Genomic DNA, 19,360 nt, shown 5'->3' with positions numbered 1-19,360 from the left:
CCAACATACACGGTTATAAAAAAATATTACATGAGTTCTTAAATTAACTCTTCCCAAAGCAACCACTCCCCCACAGGAGTAGCATCAAGCATATAGTCCAAGTGTTTGAATAGTACTATGATTGTATTGGATTGATGTAATTTTACATTAATTACTTTGAAGCAGGTGGGGATATCACTCCAAGCATACCTCTAAGATACTCAAATATATTCTTAGCCAATGGTTTAGTAAATATATATGTTTTCTCTTTAGTACTGAAATATTCCATTTTGATTTCCTTTTGTACAACCTTTTCTCTTAGAAAATGATACTTATAGCAAATTGTTTTGTCTTTGAGTGTAAAACTGGATGCTTTGACATGCTTATTGTAATTGTGTTATCATAGTGAATAATAATAGATTCCAAAAATCCAATACCTATATCCTTCAACATTTGCCTCATCTATATGGTTTGATTACAATTATTTTCTACTACCACATATTATGCTTCTACTCTAGATTGTGTAATGCAATCTTGTTTCTTTCTTAGCCAAGAAAACAATATTCTTCCTAGAAAGAATGCACCACCACTTGTGCTCTTCCTATCATCAAGATTTCTTGCTTGATCAACATTTATGTATACACATAAAGTAAAATCATTAGACCTGTCATGCCATAACCAAAAATATGAAGTTCTCTTCAAATACTTGAATATCCTTTTTATTGTTTCTAAATGTGTCTCTTTAGGGTCTTCTTGAAATCTTGCAACAATTCTAACTACATTTTCTATGTCTGGCCTTGTGCACGAGTTAGATATTAGGAGCCTCCTATCACTGATAAGTACCTTATTTGCATAGCACTAGGAGATTCATCCTTACTTGACAATTCGCATCCTGTTACCATAGGTGTTCCAACTGGCTTAAAATTCTCTAATCCAAATATTGTTAATAGATCATTTAGATACTCAATCTATGATATGAAATTGTACCTTTACTTTGAGTTATTTGCAATCCTAAGAAATATTTTATTTCAACAATCCTAGACATTTCAAACTCATTCTTCATCTCTTCAAAAAATGTCTCACTAGCCTCATCATTGTCTGAAAAAATAGTATCATCAAGAAATGCTACAATGCTCAGTAGTCCATATGAGTTTGTCCTTAAGTACATGTTATTTTCTGCATTACTTATCTTGAATTCTAAACTTAGTAAATGTTTTTTCTAACCTTGCATATCATTCTGTAGGTCCCTATTTTAGTATATTTAATGCCTTCCTTAATTACAAACCACATCTTTGTATTCAACAAGTGGAAAACCATCATGATGTTCAATGTAGACTTCCTCTTGAAGATCGTCATTCAAAAATGATAACTTAACATCTGTCTAATATACCTTCAATTTTTTGTTAGAGCATATGCTAAGAACATTCTTACTACTTCCAATCTTGCAATTGGGGAAAATATTCCTTCAAAATCAATTCCTTCTTGTTGTAAGTATCCTTGCATACCAATATTGCTTTATTTCTTACCATTTCACCTTGCTCATTCATCTTATTTCTAAAAACCCATTTAGTACCAATAACATTCTTATTTTTAGGTCTAGGGACTAATTCCCAAGTCTTATTCTTGTCCATCTAATTAAGTTCTTCTCTCATAGCTTTCATCTTGTTATCATCTTTGCATGCTTCATTGTTTGTCTTTGGTTCGACTTGTAATATCAAGCATATTTCTTCTCTTACCTTGTTTCTTTTCAATACCTCTTTGTTTGTATTGCTAATTATCTATTCTTCAAGGTGATTCATTGCAACATACTTTTGGTGTCCTTTATTCTTCTCTAGGTTCATGTCTAGGTTCCTTAATTTGTACTTGTATATCATTATCCATCTCAAAGAATTTTTCTTGTTCTATATTCTGATTGTTTGGTCTTAGACTTGTACTAGCTTCATTATATGAGCAATAATCAAGTATTCTTTCCTGAATCTTGAAGTTCTCATCAACTTTTACTTTTGCACTCTCAACTATTGTTCTCAGTCTCATATTGTAACATTTATACACTTTTTCTCTTTAAAGAACAACCAAGAAATATACACTCATCACTTCTAGGATCAAATTGCCCTATGTTACCTTCTCCCTTAATATAAAATTTGCTTCTAAAGATTCTAAAATGTTTCACAGTAGGTGTATGCATAAACCAAAGTTCATAAGGTGTCTTACCAGTAACTTATTTGATTTGAACTCTATTCATTGTGTATAATGTTGTAGTAACTACTTCTCTCCAATAGATATGTTCTATATTTCCTTCTAGCATAATTTCTCTAGCTACTTCACTTACTAACCCATTCCTTCTTTCTATTATCCTATTTTGTTGTGGTGTCTTAAGAGTTGAAAGTTGTCTTCCGATTCCATTGTCTTCAAAAAAATTATTAAACTAATTGATGTAAATCCTCTTCCTCTATCAAATATTAAACATTTGATTCCCAATATAGATTCATTTTAAACTTTAGCCTTGAATATCTTAAACTTGTCAAAAGATTTTAATTTTTCTTTATAAATGCTACCCACAACATTCTTGTAAAATCATCAATGAAAAGATAGAAGTACTTTTCACCATAGCATTCTCTTTTCTTTATAGGTCCACACAAATATGTATGGACAATCTCCAACTTTTCTAATGTAGTGAATATCTTTCTCGGAAATGAATTCTTCTTATGTTTAGGCATCATACTTTCCTTGTATACCATGTTAGAAGGTTTCATAATCTTTGGTAGATCCCTTACTACATTACTACTTCTTATCTTCACAATGTATTAGAGTTTATATGAGAAAATCTTATGTGCCACAACAACCTATCATCAATTCTAGCAACAAAACAACTTATTTTAGTGGGATTTAATTGAAAGATATTACCTCTGGTTCTTGTACTTGTTCCAATCAGTTTACCATCCTTGATTGTACATGTCTTCTTAGTGAATTGCAGCTGATATCCCTTATAAAAAAGTTGCCCAACACTCAAAAAGTTAGGTTTCAATCCATTAACCAAATAGATATCCTCAGTGTTAGTTTTACCATCAAGTGTAAAAGATCATTTTCCACTAATAAGACATGAAGCATTAGTACCAACTTTGACTACTCCGCCATCATAACTGCTATATTCAAAAACAAAATTCTCGATCACTACTCATGTGATGTGAACAAACACTATCTATAATCCAATAAGACCTTTTCTTATCTACATGAAGCGTTTTCTATTCTTTAACAAGAGTTTCTTCTTTAATAGAAACAAATCCTATCTCATCTTCATCATCACTGTCTAAGAAGTTTATCTCTTTGAAATCAAACTATCATTGCTAGCATAAAAACAAATCTTTTGGAATTTTTGACTTGTAAGGCTTTCTAGGTTTCACCTTTTTTCTGTTTTTGGCATTGATATGAAAAATGACCAAATTATTTGTAATGCTAACAAGAATTTTTTTCTCACTTTTAGGTTCTCTCTTCACGATTAATGAAACAACTTCATCAATATTATTTTCTTCTTCTTGCACTTTTGCCCATTCTGTAGCATAATCTCCACTAGTAATTGAACTTTTGGTTAGTACTCTTTGTTGGAAATCTTAATGGGAAACAATATATTGAGATGGGGGGTGGTGATCAAGATCTATAAAAAATTTACTGATAAAAAAATTAACTATATTCACCCCTAATCCATCTCATATTTTAGATCTCAAACCATATAAACATAAACAAGTAATGCTGAAATGAAATCTATCTAAGCATAACATCCATGAAAAATATCAACACATAACACAATGATTTTGATAACCAAAATACATTTCATGTTGAAGGTAAAACTGGGGTGGGGATGAAACCCACAAATCTTTACCGTTACAACAACAAATTTCACCTGTTAGGGCTATAATTTGATCATATATGATGATCTACCCTGTGAGGGGTCTTCCTTGCTAAAAGAATTTAAGACTGTTAGGTCTTACCCTGTTAAAGGATTTTAAATTTATAATAAAGTAAGGACTCTATTAGGAGATTTAAATATGGTATATTAGAACCACTCTATTAAGATATTTTCCTTGACTCAATCTGTTAAAATTGATTCATTACCCGATCCTTCAGTTTTTTCTAAAAGCTCATAATGGATCTCCTCGCTTCAAAATACCAATCTGATCTCCTTATCTGATATCTCTGTTATGTCTTTCACTGCTCTAGTTTCTTTATTTGATCTTCTTTTAGACTTAGCCTTCCTTCACTTTGTACTTGGCTTGTTTTCTCCTTCATGCTCGCTTCCATCCACTCATTCACTCACTCTGATTTAGGTTTACAACCCTTCTTAAATAGATAATTGTAGAAAGTTCTAGATTAGGATCAATGATGCACATTTCATCCTTTTGTCATTTTCCCTTCCGGTTCTTTGATTGGTTGATTTGATTTTCTTGGGATTAATGCCATCTAACAAAATGCATAATCTTCTACTTAAATGTCTCTACAATCTTTAAATGTCATGTAGAATTTGGATAAAATTATTTACACAAGTGTTTGTGCAATTACAAACTCATATGTCAAAATTGGTTTACTTGACACTTGAATGTTCTGGCACTTGGTCACAACTAACATTTATGTTGTTACTTGGCTTCTATATGCTAGACATATATTGACTCACTCAACATTATCTGGCTTCCCAAATGCTCAGGCTCTTCTGTGTTACTCAACTCGTATGTTGACTCAGTCTCTACTGGGGTGCTCGACAACCTTTGACTTGCTCATCTTCTGATAAAATACAAACAAGTCCTTTGTAGCTTGGCCTTCTATAGATGGCTCGGTCACAGTGATGACCATCCAACACGGCCTTGAAAATGACTAAGTGTTAGACACTAATAGGATACTTAGTCTTAGAGATCAACACTCTTTTATCATTATGTACACTATTTTAAAAAGAAATATTAGATATAGGTAGATTAATCTTCAATCTAGATTTAAATGCTTGTAAATTTCTAATCAAAGTTTCTCTATTAAAATATGGCGTGATAGGAATGACTTCTTCTATAACAATTACCTTAGTGTCATAAGCATGAGTCAATGATCTCAAAATTTTGTAACATATCTCATCTTCCGATACAGTCCCTCCACAATCTTTTATGACTGAAACAATCTTAATGATCCTTTAAACAAATGGCCTAGTTGATTCATCTTCTTGAATACTTGCATTTTCAAGCATAGTTTTCCAAATTTGTAGCCTAGACTTCTTTGCATATTTATATCCTTCATAAAGTGCTTCTAACCTTGGCCAACTATCAAAAGCAAGTTGTAGACCTTTTACATCAACAAATTCTATTTCTTGAAGTGCAGAGATCAGTTCTTCCCTAACATACATGGTGTACATAAAGACTTCCTTCCAATTAACATATGTAGGAAGATCCTTTTCTTCCTTCAAATCCTTTTGAGTTTGTGATCATTCAGTAATCAAAACCCATGCATAGCAAAAAATTTCTCATCTTGTCCTCCCATTTGTCATAGTTATCTCCATCAAACTTTGAGCTCTCCTTTTTGAATGTCACAAATCTACTCAAAATGCTAAGCTTCCTTATTAACAAGGACCTAATGCTCTGATACCAATTATTAGAAAGTAAAATCCACCAACACAACTGAGAGGGCATGGGGTGAATCACCTACATGCCAATCAAACAACTAATATTCAACTTATTGTTGAAAACAAATTGACATAAGTATGAGAATGTGTTTCAATCATTGTTTCGTCACTGATGTCAAACCTGCTACTTGCTAGTAAGACAACTACCTAGTTGATTTGTGTACTATCATTTGTTTGATTGATGAGGAGGTTTTGATCAAATGAGATAACAAAAGTACCTATAGGAAAGGTTGAGTTATGGAGTACAACGATTAGTTAAGACATTGATGTTATAGTGTATTGATTATCTACTCAAGGCTACAAAGGTTGGATACATTGACTAAGTCTAGAAGAATAAGTAAGAAGAATTGAGTTTGTCAAGCTTGATCGAGTGGACAATAGGTGCCGAGAAAAGTTAGTGCAAGTTGAGCAGAAAATTAGTTGGAGCCGAGCAAAGTGAAAGTTTAGTGTATGTCGAGTGATACAATGTAAGTCGAGTAAAGTTTAGTTGATACCGAACACTAGTGAACTTTAGTGTTTGTCGAGTGATCTAGTTGGAAACGAGTGGAAGAACAGTTTGGAAGCCGAGTGATAGCATATTGATGCCGAGCACAAGTATTCATGTTAAACGTAGATTTGACGAATTTGACCTGACTATTTTGCTTTCTTGAATTTTGTGAAGCATGTGGAAGATAACTAGATGATGAGTTGGTGGCATAGAATTCATGGTAAATTGTTTTGAGGCAAATTCAAAGAGGATTGAAGAAGAAGTTTCTAGAAGGGAATCAAATGAAAAGATTGATAGATTCATTGAATCCTACCTAATCCTACCTAACCCTAAAATAGATGATAGAGGTTGAATGACAAAAGATCTTAATTTTCTATTTATAGAGATGACTAGTGAGAAGCAAGATTGGCCATGTTTGAGAACCTAAGTTAGACAAGAGGTCTAAGGTATTTCTTAATTCAGTGATTGAACAAAAGAGATTGTTATTGGCAAGCAAATCAAGAAGGCTTAAGAGTATGCATGCTTGAAGGGTGAAACTATTAGAGCTGAAGTGTGTGAAAGTCAAGCAGAATGGAAGATAGAAACATAGATCTATAATCTGCAAAGTGAGTTGTAGTTTGTTATCAAGTCAAGCTTTACTATTACTTTCTAATCATTATACCAATCTAGGGTAAATCCTTTGGATTAAGGTTGACCTAAAAATCATTTGTAGATCCTTTAACCGAGTGATATTCCAGGTGAATGATCTAAAGTCCTCTAACAAGGCTCACTCCTAATAGGGTGATTGCAATCCTCTAACTAGGTCACATTTAACAGTGTGTATTGTAACCTTTAATAGGGTTGACCTTTCACATGGCATCACTTCAGAAGAGTGAGAATGAGTAGCATGTTATTGGTGGTTTTTCGCAAATTGGGTTTTCACATAAAATCTTAGTGTCAAACGTGTTATTGACTCTATTATGTTTCATGTTTACATTTCTGCAAAGTTGTTTTAACTTAGGATAGTAATCTACAAGTTTGAGTGATGGTATGATCTAATGGATGCATGCATGAATATATTTTATGGATATGGGTTCACTAAGCTATGAAAAGTTTTATTTGTACATCTGGACCTTGGATAACTGATTCATCCCCCTCTCAGTTATTCTAAAGAATTCCAACACTTATCAAATCCAACTTCAATAACCAAATTATTGAGTAATTCCAAGAGATAAAACATACACAATGACACAATGAATTGTTAACTAGAGAAACCCTTGATTAGAGGGAAAATCCTCATGGGGATGGAACCCATAAATATTATTCTTTTAATTTTCATTTTAAACTAAAGCTCAATTGCTAATGTTTACATAATGTTTTCGATCACAATGGGAACCCTAAAATCAAAACTCTCCTATAATAGACATTGCCTTCCACTATATGATTTTTAACAGAGCTAATAGTAGGCTCTTTTAGATTAGATTATATATTTTAAGATGATATTTTGGATCATAAACAATAAACAATAAACAAAAAGATCAAAACTCTCTTATAATAAACAATTCTTACTATATAATATACAATAGTTCATGGAATTAGTAATGAGTACTTTTAGCTTCCATTGTATCATATCAAATTAACCAAATTTAAATCTACCCTTAAGATTTAATTAAACTTACATCTATTCAACAGATTTAAATTAAATTATATATTTAATTTTGTTGAAATTATAACTTAAAATACTACTTGCTATATATATATATATATATATATTCTTTTTCCATCATATTGAGTGAACCATAAGATCCAAAAAAAACTCTAAAACCGAACTTCTATACTATTTTTCACACAAATAACACCACTACAAAAATACAAAGTTACATACTACAAAATAGTTTTACACTTTAACAACATTGAAAACTGAAAATCAAAACAGTAAAAATCATATAGCCAATTTTAATTTTCATATCTGCATTTTAAAATTTAATACACTAACAGCCTGTTACACTTCATTACGCCGAGAGGCGTTCTATACAATGGCAGCACAAATGCCCAGCATGAGAATATGCCAATATTCCTGTCAATAAAAAAGAATTGGGAGCAGTTACAAACTTCCAAATTAAATATTAAAAAAGAATTCCCGAAATAATAGCTGGCCGAAATAATAGGGAGCCAAATGGAGGCCGAAATAATAGATGGCCAACATAAAAGACAATAAAAAATATTTCCGAAATAATAACTGGCAAAGAAGATGCCAAATGAAACCCGAAATAATAGGGTCCGAAATAATAGGCTCCTTTAAATTTTAATAAATTACATATATTCTTTTTTAAAATATGAAATAAAAATACAAAATTAATTTTTTTTAAAGTGAATTTTTTTTTTTTTTAATTAAAAATTAAAAAAAAAAATTTAAAAAAATTTAAAAAAATTAAAAAATAAAAATAAAAATAAAAATTAAAAAAGAAATTTTAAAAAACAAAAAAAAAAAAAAAAAAAAAAAAAAACATTATGTAAACGGTGGTCGCAACGTGCGGCAGTTACTGTCGCACGCTATGTAAGAATGGGGTGGCGGGGGTGGTGGCCCGTCACCTCATTTAAATTTTTAAATTTTTTTTTTTGAAATGAAACGCATGCGAAACGCATCGCGTAAAACATTTTTTAATTCAAAAAATTATTATCAACGACGATGTGTAGCGACGTGTACACATTTCATATGTGTATTTTTAAAAATTTTAATTTTTTAATGTTAATTTGAATTTCGAATTTGAGTGGAGTAGTGGAAATTGAAAGGTTTTTTTAGTGGAAATTGAAGAGTTTCTTAATGGGAGATGAAGAGTTTTTTCCGTGGGAGATGAAGAGTTCTCTGTCTCATTATAAAACACTCATCCCCTCTCAGTTTTCTCGTCATTTGTAAAAGAATACATTTGCAGAAGACAAGTTTTCAGTAAAGCTTCATTGTTTTTGTTGAGAGAAGAAAAGAGGGAGATAAATCATTTGGAAAAGCATTCTACATTTGAAGATCACCAAGTAGATCAAAAAGCTAAGTAAGTTTTTCATTTATTTTTTGTTTATATTAAGTTTTATTTCGCATTTTGATTATTATCCGCATTAAGAATTGTAGTTACACTATTTACATTTAGTTGTAAGTTATTTTTAAAATTAGATTTCTTAGCTTTTACATCGTTGTATTCAAATTTACATTTGCATGTTTCATGCATAATTTATATATAGTTGCATGTTATATATTTAGATATGATTTGTGTAGATTATTGTTTTTTCATATTTTTCAATGTTTTTTATAGATTAATGTTGTATTTTGTTTTCTATAATATTTCATATGGATGGCAATGCCGCCATATCAATATTTTTTAAAAATAGTGATTTATAAATTTAATGATTACTATTTTCATTTACAAAAGTAGTTTGATTTATAATATTTTTTTAATTAAGAATAATATATTGATTTATATTAATATTCTGAGTTAGATTACTATTTTGATCAAAATAATTTTGTAATCAACATTTAGATTATAATTAATTCTTAGCTGTGTTTTCTGGGTAGATTGTGTTAATTGTTACATATTATAATTAATATATTTACATTGTTGATTATAATTAACTGTTACATATTAATATTTGAAAAATGGATGGCAATGCCGCCATATTTCCAATATTTAATAAAAGTACCCATTTATTTAATTTTAAATATGAAAAATCAAATTTAGACTTTTAATTTTGTTATTTGAAAATTAGAGTAACCATATGTTTATTTTAATTAATGATTATTTTTATATGCAATTTTAAAATAATAATTATTAACTTTTAAGCATCAATCTTTTAAAAGTGGAAGGCAATGCCGCCATTTTTTAAAATATTATAATACTAAGCAATTTATTATAATATTAATTATATTTGAAAAAATATTTGTAATGTTTTCATTAAGATTAGTATATTGATTTAGAGTACTTGAATTAGATTACTATTTCAATTATAATAATTTTGTAATTTACATTTAGATTAAATTTAATCTTTGTATATTAATATTTGAAAACTGGATGGCAATGCCGCCATTTTTCAAATATTTTATTAAAGTGCCAATTTATTCATTTTTAAATTAAAAAATCAAATTTACACTTTTAATTTAGCTGATTGAAAAGTACAGTAGCCATATATTTATTTTAAGCTATGCTTATTTTTTATATGCAATTTTAAAAGAATAAATAGTAAGTTTTACCCATCAATCTTTGAAAAGTGGAAGGCAATGCCGCCATTCTTTAAATATTATAATACTAATTTAGCTGATTGAAAAGTACAGTAGCCATATATTTATTTTAAGCTATGCTTATTTTTTATATGCAATTTTAAAAGAATAAATAGTAAGTTTTACCCATCAATCTTTGAAAAGTGGAGGGCAATGCCGCCATTCTTTAAATATTATAATACTAAGCAATCTATTATAATGTTACATATATCTAAAAATATTTGTAATGTTTCAAAAGTGGATGATAATGTCGCCATATATTTTCATTAAAATATCAATTTATTTGTTTGTAAATAAGAAAAAATAAATTTATACTTTCAATTTTGTTATTTGAAAATTAGAGTAACCATATATTCATTTAATTTATGCTTATTATTTATGTGCAATTTGAAAAGTATCAAAATTCATTCAATCTTTGAAAAGTGAAAGGCAATGCCGCCATTTTTTATATATTATAATAGTAAGCAATTTATTATACTGTTAATTGTAATTAAAATTATATGTAATTTTCATGTTTCTATATTTCTTTAAAAAAATGTATTTTCATAATTTTTTTAATGTATTCTCTTATTTATTGTTCATACTTTCTTCATTTATTCTTAATTAATATATTTTTCAGCAATCTTTTATATGGTTTGTATGGAAAATTATTTAGTGTCATGAAAAATATAGCTTAATTCACTAATATTTGTTTTGTACTAGCTATGGTGAGACCTAGGTTAAATTTTGAATCAGAGGAGGCAAGAAGAGAATACCAAAGGCAATATCAAAGAGAATATCGTAGAGAATACCGTAGACGTCAACAACAACAACAACAAATAGAAAATGAAACATAACATCAAAGAATAACATTTAATCAAGGAAATGGGCAAAGTTGTGGTAGAAGAAGGTCTGAAGTGTCAGTTGCACAACTAGAAAATGATGAAAGAGAGAACATAAATGTACAGAGAAATAATCGTCAACGTACTTCTCAGAGGGTCCTTCCAGATACACAAAGGTGTCGAGTCCAACATGTTGAAGTGCAAGCAAGTGACATACATGAACATCCTATACATGCCAATAATCAACTAAATGTTCAGTATGAAGGGTCTCCATCTATAGAACGTGTCCCAGAAACACCACAACATGAAAGTCAAATCCATGTGAATGATGAATTAGAAGGTGATATAGAAAACATTCCCAATCCAAATGGTATGCTTCAATCTGAATTTAGAAGATTCCAAATGCAGTTTAGATATCAGATAGATAGTTTGAAAACACCAAAGATGTGTTATGTTTGTCAGGAGTCATATGCAGGAATGAAAGTATATCGCACCAGTGAGGGTCCAATATGTAATAGGTGTCGTCAAGAGACAGGAATTCATAGGTTTTCATCTTCAAATAATATGGATCCAGGATGTCAACCACCAGAGCTTGCAAATTTAACTCAAGTTGAAGAAATGCTCATTGCACGTGCAAACCCTATATTGCAAGTTACACATGCAATTGGAGGTCAGTATAAGTATAAAGGACATACCATTAGTTTTCCTCGGCATGTTGAACAATTATCAAAAGTCTTGCCACACACAATTGATCATTTACCAATCATCATTGTTCGAAGAAGGGATCAACGTGGTACATGATATAACTTTACTGTGAATAGGGATCGTGTTTATAGAGCATTGAAATACAAAGTTGAAAATGATAAATTTTATGCAGATGTCAGGATAGATGAAAGTGCTCTTAATGACTTGCCTTCAAATAGGGATGAGAATATTTTTCATACATTAAAGATAGTGCACATGGAGTTTGATTCTGATGCAAATGAAGTTGTATTCCTAGGTCCTCTCATGGAGACAGATGAAGGTAATATAATTGAGCACACAAACTCTATGGCTTCAAGGCCACCTAATGCTCAAAGGGAAATGGAATTAATTCATGCTTGGGTTAATAATCCTGATGCAATTCCATCTGCTTTAATTGAGTGGCCATCTATGGGTGCATCACCTATCAATGAGTATGTCACATCTGGGTTGTTGGATATGGCTTTCCCAACATTGTTTCCAGATGGAAGTTGTGATTGGTTAGAGCCTAGAATGAAGCGGGTATACTTGCATGAATTTGTAAAGCATTTGATCAAATATAGGGATCATCGCTTTGGAAAACATCCAAGGTTTAGGTATTTTGTGCAAAACATGGTAATGAGACATCGCGCACAAAGTTCAGCATCTGTTTTTGCAAAAAGGAGCTTTCAGGAAATGCCAATAACTATTCATGAATTGCATGAACATATGGAAAATATGCCTCGCAATAATCTTGCAGATAGGCTGATGCGATTTGGAACAAGTCTAAGAGGAACAAGATCATATTGGGCAAAATGTAAAGCAGAATTAACTGACTTGCTTGACCAGCTTGGCACACCTGCAATTTTCTTCACATTAAGTGCAACGGATATGCAATGGCCTGATTTACATGCACTAATGCCTGGTACATCACCTACTAATCCACGAGAGGCTCAAAGATGGAGAAGGCAGAATATCATCGACTATCCGCATATTGTCACTTATTACATGCACTTAAGGAATACAATGTTCAGGAAAGAAATACTTGAAAAAGGTATGAAAGTAAAGGACTTCTGGTGTAGATAAGAGTGGCAACATCGTGGTTCACCTCATGTTCACGGCTTCTTATGGCTCGAAGGGGCACCAAATATGGACACTATTAATTGGTCAAATGAGGATGAACAAAAATGTGTTGAGAGATATTTTGATTCCATTATTCATGCTTGGAATCCTAGACATGATCCACATCAAAGAAACATAAATGTAAGTTTCATATTATAAATGAGTTAAATATTAATATGTGTTTCTCACCTCTATCCAATAGAATAATCTATGAATTATCATTTATAGGTCTTCCAGAATTTTGGTGAGCATCCATGCCTGAAGCATACAATGCAACTAGCTGAGATGGATATAGACCAAGATTATGAACAGATACTCAATTGTGTTGAGAGACACACTGTTTGTAAGGAGGGAGCACGCCTTCGTAAAAAAAGAGGAAGAATGGTTTGCAGGTTAATCAAATTCAAAAAAAAATTATGTATAAATTTTCTATTTCACATTTTTTAACAAGTTGGGTTAACTACATATGTATTCACCAATGTTTCAGGTATAATGCTCCTTGGCAATTAAATTTGGAGGGATCAAAGTTATATACTGATGCAGAATCAGGTGAGAAAAAATTTGAACCAGCAAGAAATGATGACAGAGTTAATACACATAACCGATACATACTGCAATTGTGGAGGGCTAATGTTGATTGGCAACCTGTCCTTTCAAGATATGCAGTTATCAAATATATTGCAAAGTATGCAGCAAAAGCAGAGAGAAGCTCTGAAACATATCAACAAATGTTGATGCGTCTTTCAAATCTTGAAAATCCTGATGATTTAGCATCACGGGCATATAGAAAGCTTTTAACAGAGACAGTTATAGAAAGAGATATTGGAGCTCAAGAAACATGCCATATGTTATTAGAACTTCCATTGGTGGAGTGTAGTAGAAAGTTTGTCAATCTAAATGTCTCACGTGAAGTTTTCAAACCTGTGGTAATCAATGATGATAGAAATGAGGAAGAACTCACAAAATCTTTTGTTGATGGTTATAAAACAAGACCACTTTGTATGGAATGTATCAGTTTGATTGATGCAGCAAGGTCCTGGTTATATAATCCTAAAAGAAGAGGAGATAATAAATGGGGGCCAAGAAAGAAAGTAGCTATTGTTAGAGTTTTTCCTAGGTATTTTTCTATTCCTCCACGAGATTCTGATAAGTGGGTGAACTTTTGTTTGTCTGAGTTGTTACTATACAAACCTTTTCGTAATGTTGAGAGAGACATTGGTCATGATGATGATACTATAGTAGCAAATTGAGACTCCCTCAATTATAATCCTTGGCATGTCCAAAGGCAAGAACATGCACAAAATAATGAACCTTCAACTGATTCAGAGACAGAAGATAATGGAGCCATTCAGGAAAATACTACAGAACATGAGTGGGAAATAATATCTAGGTTACATCATGGTCAACATATGCCAGTTTTGAAAATTGACATGTTGGGGAGAAGAGATATTGATAGAAATACAAATTGGTGTAGTGGATATCAAAGTGAAGAGGAGACAATCCGAGCAATAAATTTCATACCTGAAATGAAAAAGCATGGATTTCTTATGTATGATGACATTCCACAGTGTATCAACTTTACAACTCTTAGTCACAAGCAACAAAAGGCAGTCGACATTATTCTGACACACTACCATTGCAATCAAGTGGGAAATCCTTTGTTTATGATAATTCAAGGAACAACAGGAACGGGAAAGTCTTATCTAATTGGTGTCATCAATCAATCTTTTCAAATGGCATCCATGACAAATCCTTCTCCTCTTCTATTGCTTGCACCAACTGGAGTTGCAGCTTTCAATATAGGAGCATCTACCATTCATTCAAAGTTGCGAATTCCAATTGCAGATTTTGCTGAACTACAAGGGACAAGACTTACAAGCTTTCAACAAGAGATGGAAAATATCAAATATATTTTGATTGATGAAATGAGCTTCATTGGCCAAAACATGCTGGAAAATATAGATAGTCGACTTCGACAAGCCTTCCCACATAAAGCAGACATAAGCTTTGGAGGTATCCCTTTCCGTACATCACATGTTGTTATTAATGTCTTCTAATTCTTATTAAGATTGGTCATATACAATGCATATCTTTTGATTTTACTTTATATATGTAACTAAAAATTTTGCAACTATCTTTCAGGTGTATCTATTATTTTAGTTGGTGATTTGGGGCAATTACCTCCTGTTAATGATAGACCAGCATATGATAGCAATAGGCGGGCAAAGTTATTATGGCAGGAATTCAAGACAATGGTTACACTAGATAGAGTATTTAGGCAAGATGGAGAAAATAGCCAACAACAAAGATTTCGTCAGCTTCTCACAAATGTGAGAGATGCGAATCCACAAATAGATGACTGGAACTTGCTTATGACACGAACACCTATAAGATTAGATGTTGCAAGCAATGATGAGTTTGATAGGGCAGTGCATTTATTCTCTACAAATGACAATGTTCGTAACCATAACATGAGGATGTATTCTTTAAGACATCCAGTCGCACGTAGCGTTGCAACCAAGTCAAGGAATGGTAATGGAAATGAAGATTTATCAAGCGATGAACTTGATACAGAGTTATTGATTAGTAACAATGCAAGAGTAATGTTGACTACAAATATATGGATAGAAGTTGGTCTTGTCAATGGATCATTGGGATATATCAGAAATATTGATTACAAACCAGGAACTGCTCCACCTGAGCCACCATCATATGTTACAGTTGAATTTGACAATTACTCTGGAGTACCATTTGATGATCACCATCCAAACATAATACCAATAGCACCATTGCAAAGGGGTAGGACCTTCCAACTACCATTAAGGTTGGCATGGGCATTGACTATTCACAAATCTCAAGGGCTAACTCTTTCAAAAGCCACAATTGACATAGGTCCAAGAGAAAGACCAGGATTGACATTTGTGGGGATATCTCGTGTTAAGTCACTGGAAGGTTTGAGGATAATGCCACCCTTTACATACGACCGTTATGAGAAAATGAAAAGTGGGAAACAACTTTCAAAGATAAAAGTAGAAGAATGTAGACTGAGAAGTCTTGAAAATCATTGATTTTTTGAAACATATTATTTAATAATAAAGATTTATTTGTTCTACTACATTATGTGATCATCATCATCAACTATTATGTTGTTATTCTTATTATGCACATTGATAGTTCATATTCCACAGTTAATGAAAAGTATAATTTGATATGCTCAATGTCACATGATAACCTTTTTATTTGCACATTTTAATGCTTGCAAGTACCATTACGCTAAAATTTTATTATACTAATTCTCTAATTTGTAAATTTAACTATGATCATCAATTGGTTCCACAAATTAAGTTTATAATATTATTTCAAATTATAAAGGCATTCTTCAATTCAAATAAATCATAATGTTTGTGCTTCATTACTTTCAACCAATACATTGCTACTCAATATTTGAAATCTATGTTTGTCTGTTCTTCACTATCCATGAATGGTCATAATATTACCATGTTTCAATACCCAAACTTTCATTACAAATTTTAATACAATTTGGTTTTGTATTCATTTTCTCCACAATTTATTGTACTAAGTGACATGTTCTATTTTTTTAAAGACCATTATTGATATAAAATATTTATCCCTCTCATTAAGTATACATTTGTTCTATTTTTTTAAATTGGTGATAATGCTTTCTAAATTGTTTTCCATGTTTTTTTTTAGGCATGGAAGCCTCTGATAGATAGTCAAGCATTGTTGACATGAGCCCAACTTCTTCAGTGGACTCAAATCATTTTTATGAGACAGAGTTTCAGAAGTGTGCACGAATAATTAAACAGTGTTGTACAACTATGGTAAAAGCTCTTGATAATGCAGCTTTATCTATTGATCATGTACAAGAGATAGAGATAATGGAGATGGAAGATGTTGCAAAATATGTACGCAACACATCTACAAAAGTAGATGCATTTCCATCCATGATGAAAGAGGTCTATGATGATCATATTACGAACAAAGGCCGTAATACAATTTTAATCTCTGAACATTATGTGATGTACTTACATCATTATGGAGAACTATATACATGGTCCATATGATGATTTCACAATTTTTAGTATTTCACTTATTACTTTATCTAGAGAATTGTACTAGGAGATGTTGTTCTGCTTTCATCTATGTATCGAAAAAATAAATAAACAATTTAACTTCTTAGCTCAAATTCTTCTCAACTATACTTGCAAATATTTCAAATCTTTTTCCTTGACCTTTGTGTTTGTATTATTAAAGCTTTAACATGAGATATATCATTTATATGTTGATCATTAAATTATGTATAAAATTGATGTTTTATATCTAACTATTAATCCACTCTAAAGTAGAATATTCATTTTATACTCATTTTAAGTGCAATCATTACCTCAATAACATTTAGTAGTCCTTCATTGTACACTATTCATGCTAAACATAACAAATTATGTATAAAATTGATGTTTTATATCTAAATATTAATCCACTCTAAAGTAGAATATTCATTTTATACTCATTTTAAGTGCAATCATTACCTCAATAACATTTAGTAGTCCTTCATTGTACACTATTCATGCTAAACATAACAAATTATGTATAAAATTGATGTTTTATATCTAACTATTAATCCACTCTAAAGTAGAATATTCATTTTATACTCATTTTAAGTGCAATCATTACCTCAATAACATTTAGTAGTCCTTCATTGTACACTATTCATGCTAAACATAATTAACATTAATAAATTGTCTATTTATAAATGCAACTATTAAAGTTATAAAACTACATAAGGAACATTGTAATCCTTATATTGCTCTATTATGGTAAGAGGCATGTGTAAGGAGAACAAGCTACTCTCCTAAATGTAACTTTAAACATAACACCAATCGTAATTCTAACCGTCGTCCTACTTTTCCACTAGCCCTAATTCTAATGCTTTTTCTACCCCTAACTCAAACTATAAGCCTAATTTCAACTTAGCATTTAACCCTAACTCATAATTTAACCCTAACCCTAACCCTTACCCTGACCCTAACCCTTTCTCTACCCATATGTTTAATTCTAACCCTAACCCTACCCCTACCTCTAACACTTATATTAAATGTACCATTAACCATTGTCCTAGTTTTTGTCTAACCTAATCCTAACTCTAATTTTGACTCTAACGCTAACTCATACTCTAACCATCAACTGAAACCTAACCTTAACCTTAACCTTATCTATAACCCTAACCCTAACCCTAACTCTAATACTAAAACTAACCCTAACCCTACCCCTGCCCCTAACTCTAACTCTAAATATAACTCTATCATAATTATAATATAGCCCTAACCCTAACCCTAACTTTATGCTGACTGAAATTATAACCCTAACTCAAACCCATACCTTAACCTTAACCCTCATGTAACTATATATATATCGCTAACTCAATATATAAACCTAACCCTAACCATAACCCATAATCTAACCCTTTCTCTACCCCTTTGTCTAACTCCACCCATAATCATAATCGTAACCCTATTGCACCCCTAACTCTAACTATGAATCTAACTCTACCATAATTTTACTTTAATATTAACCCTACCTCTAACCCTAAATCTATCCTTAAACTTGACTTAAAACTCTAACCTTAACCCTAACTCTAACATTAATCCTAATTCAAACCCTACTTGTAATATTAAATCTATTTCTAACTCTAACCCTAACCCTAATTGTAATTCTAACCCAAACTCTAATTGTAACTCTATCTCTAACTATAACCCTAACTCAAACTATAACCCTAACTCTAACCCTAAGTCAAACTCATGCTCTAACCCGTAACGTGACCCTATCCTCAACCATAACCCTAACCCTAATACTAACCCTTTCTCTACCCCTATCTATTACCCTAACCCTAACCCTAGCTCTAATCCTAACCTTAACCGTAACTCTAAGCCTATCACTAACCTTAACCTTACTCCTACCCCTACCTCTAACTATAAATCTAACTCTACCATATCTACACTTTAACCCTAATCCTAACCCTAACTCTGACCTTGACCCTAACTCAAACCCTTACGCTAACTTTGACCCTAATGCTACCTCTATATATAACACTATCTCTATATAAACATAACCCTAACAACAACCTTATGCCTAACCCTTTCTCTATCTCTAACCCTAACCCTAACCCTGATTGTAACCTTACCCCTACCTCTAATTGCAGCCTTGAATCTAACTCTACCATAATTGGACTTTAACCCTAACAATTATTTTAACTCCAACCCTAACCCTAACCATGACTATAACCCTACCCCTACCTCTAATTGTAGGCCTAAATC

The sequence above is a fragment of the Cupressus sempervirens genome, chromosome 11 (assembly GCF_028749045.1).
Source record: "Cupressus sempervirens isolate cs-2001-9-10 chromosome 11, ASM2874904v1, whole genome shotgun sequence".
Classification (NCBI taxonomy): Eukaryota; Viridiplantae; Streptophyta; class Pinopsida; order Cupressales; family Cupressaceae; genus Cupressus; species Cupressus sempervirens.
Note: the sequence above shows the minus strand (reverse complement) of the source record.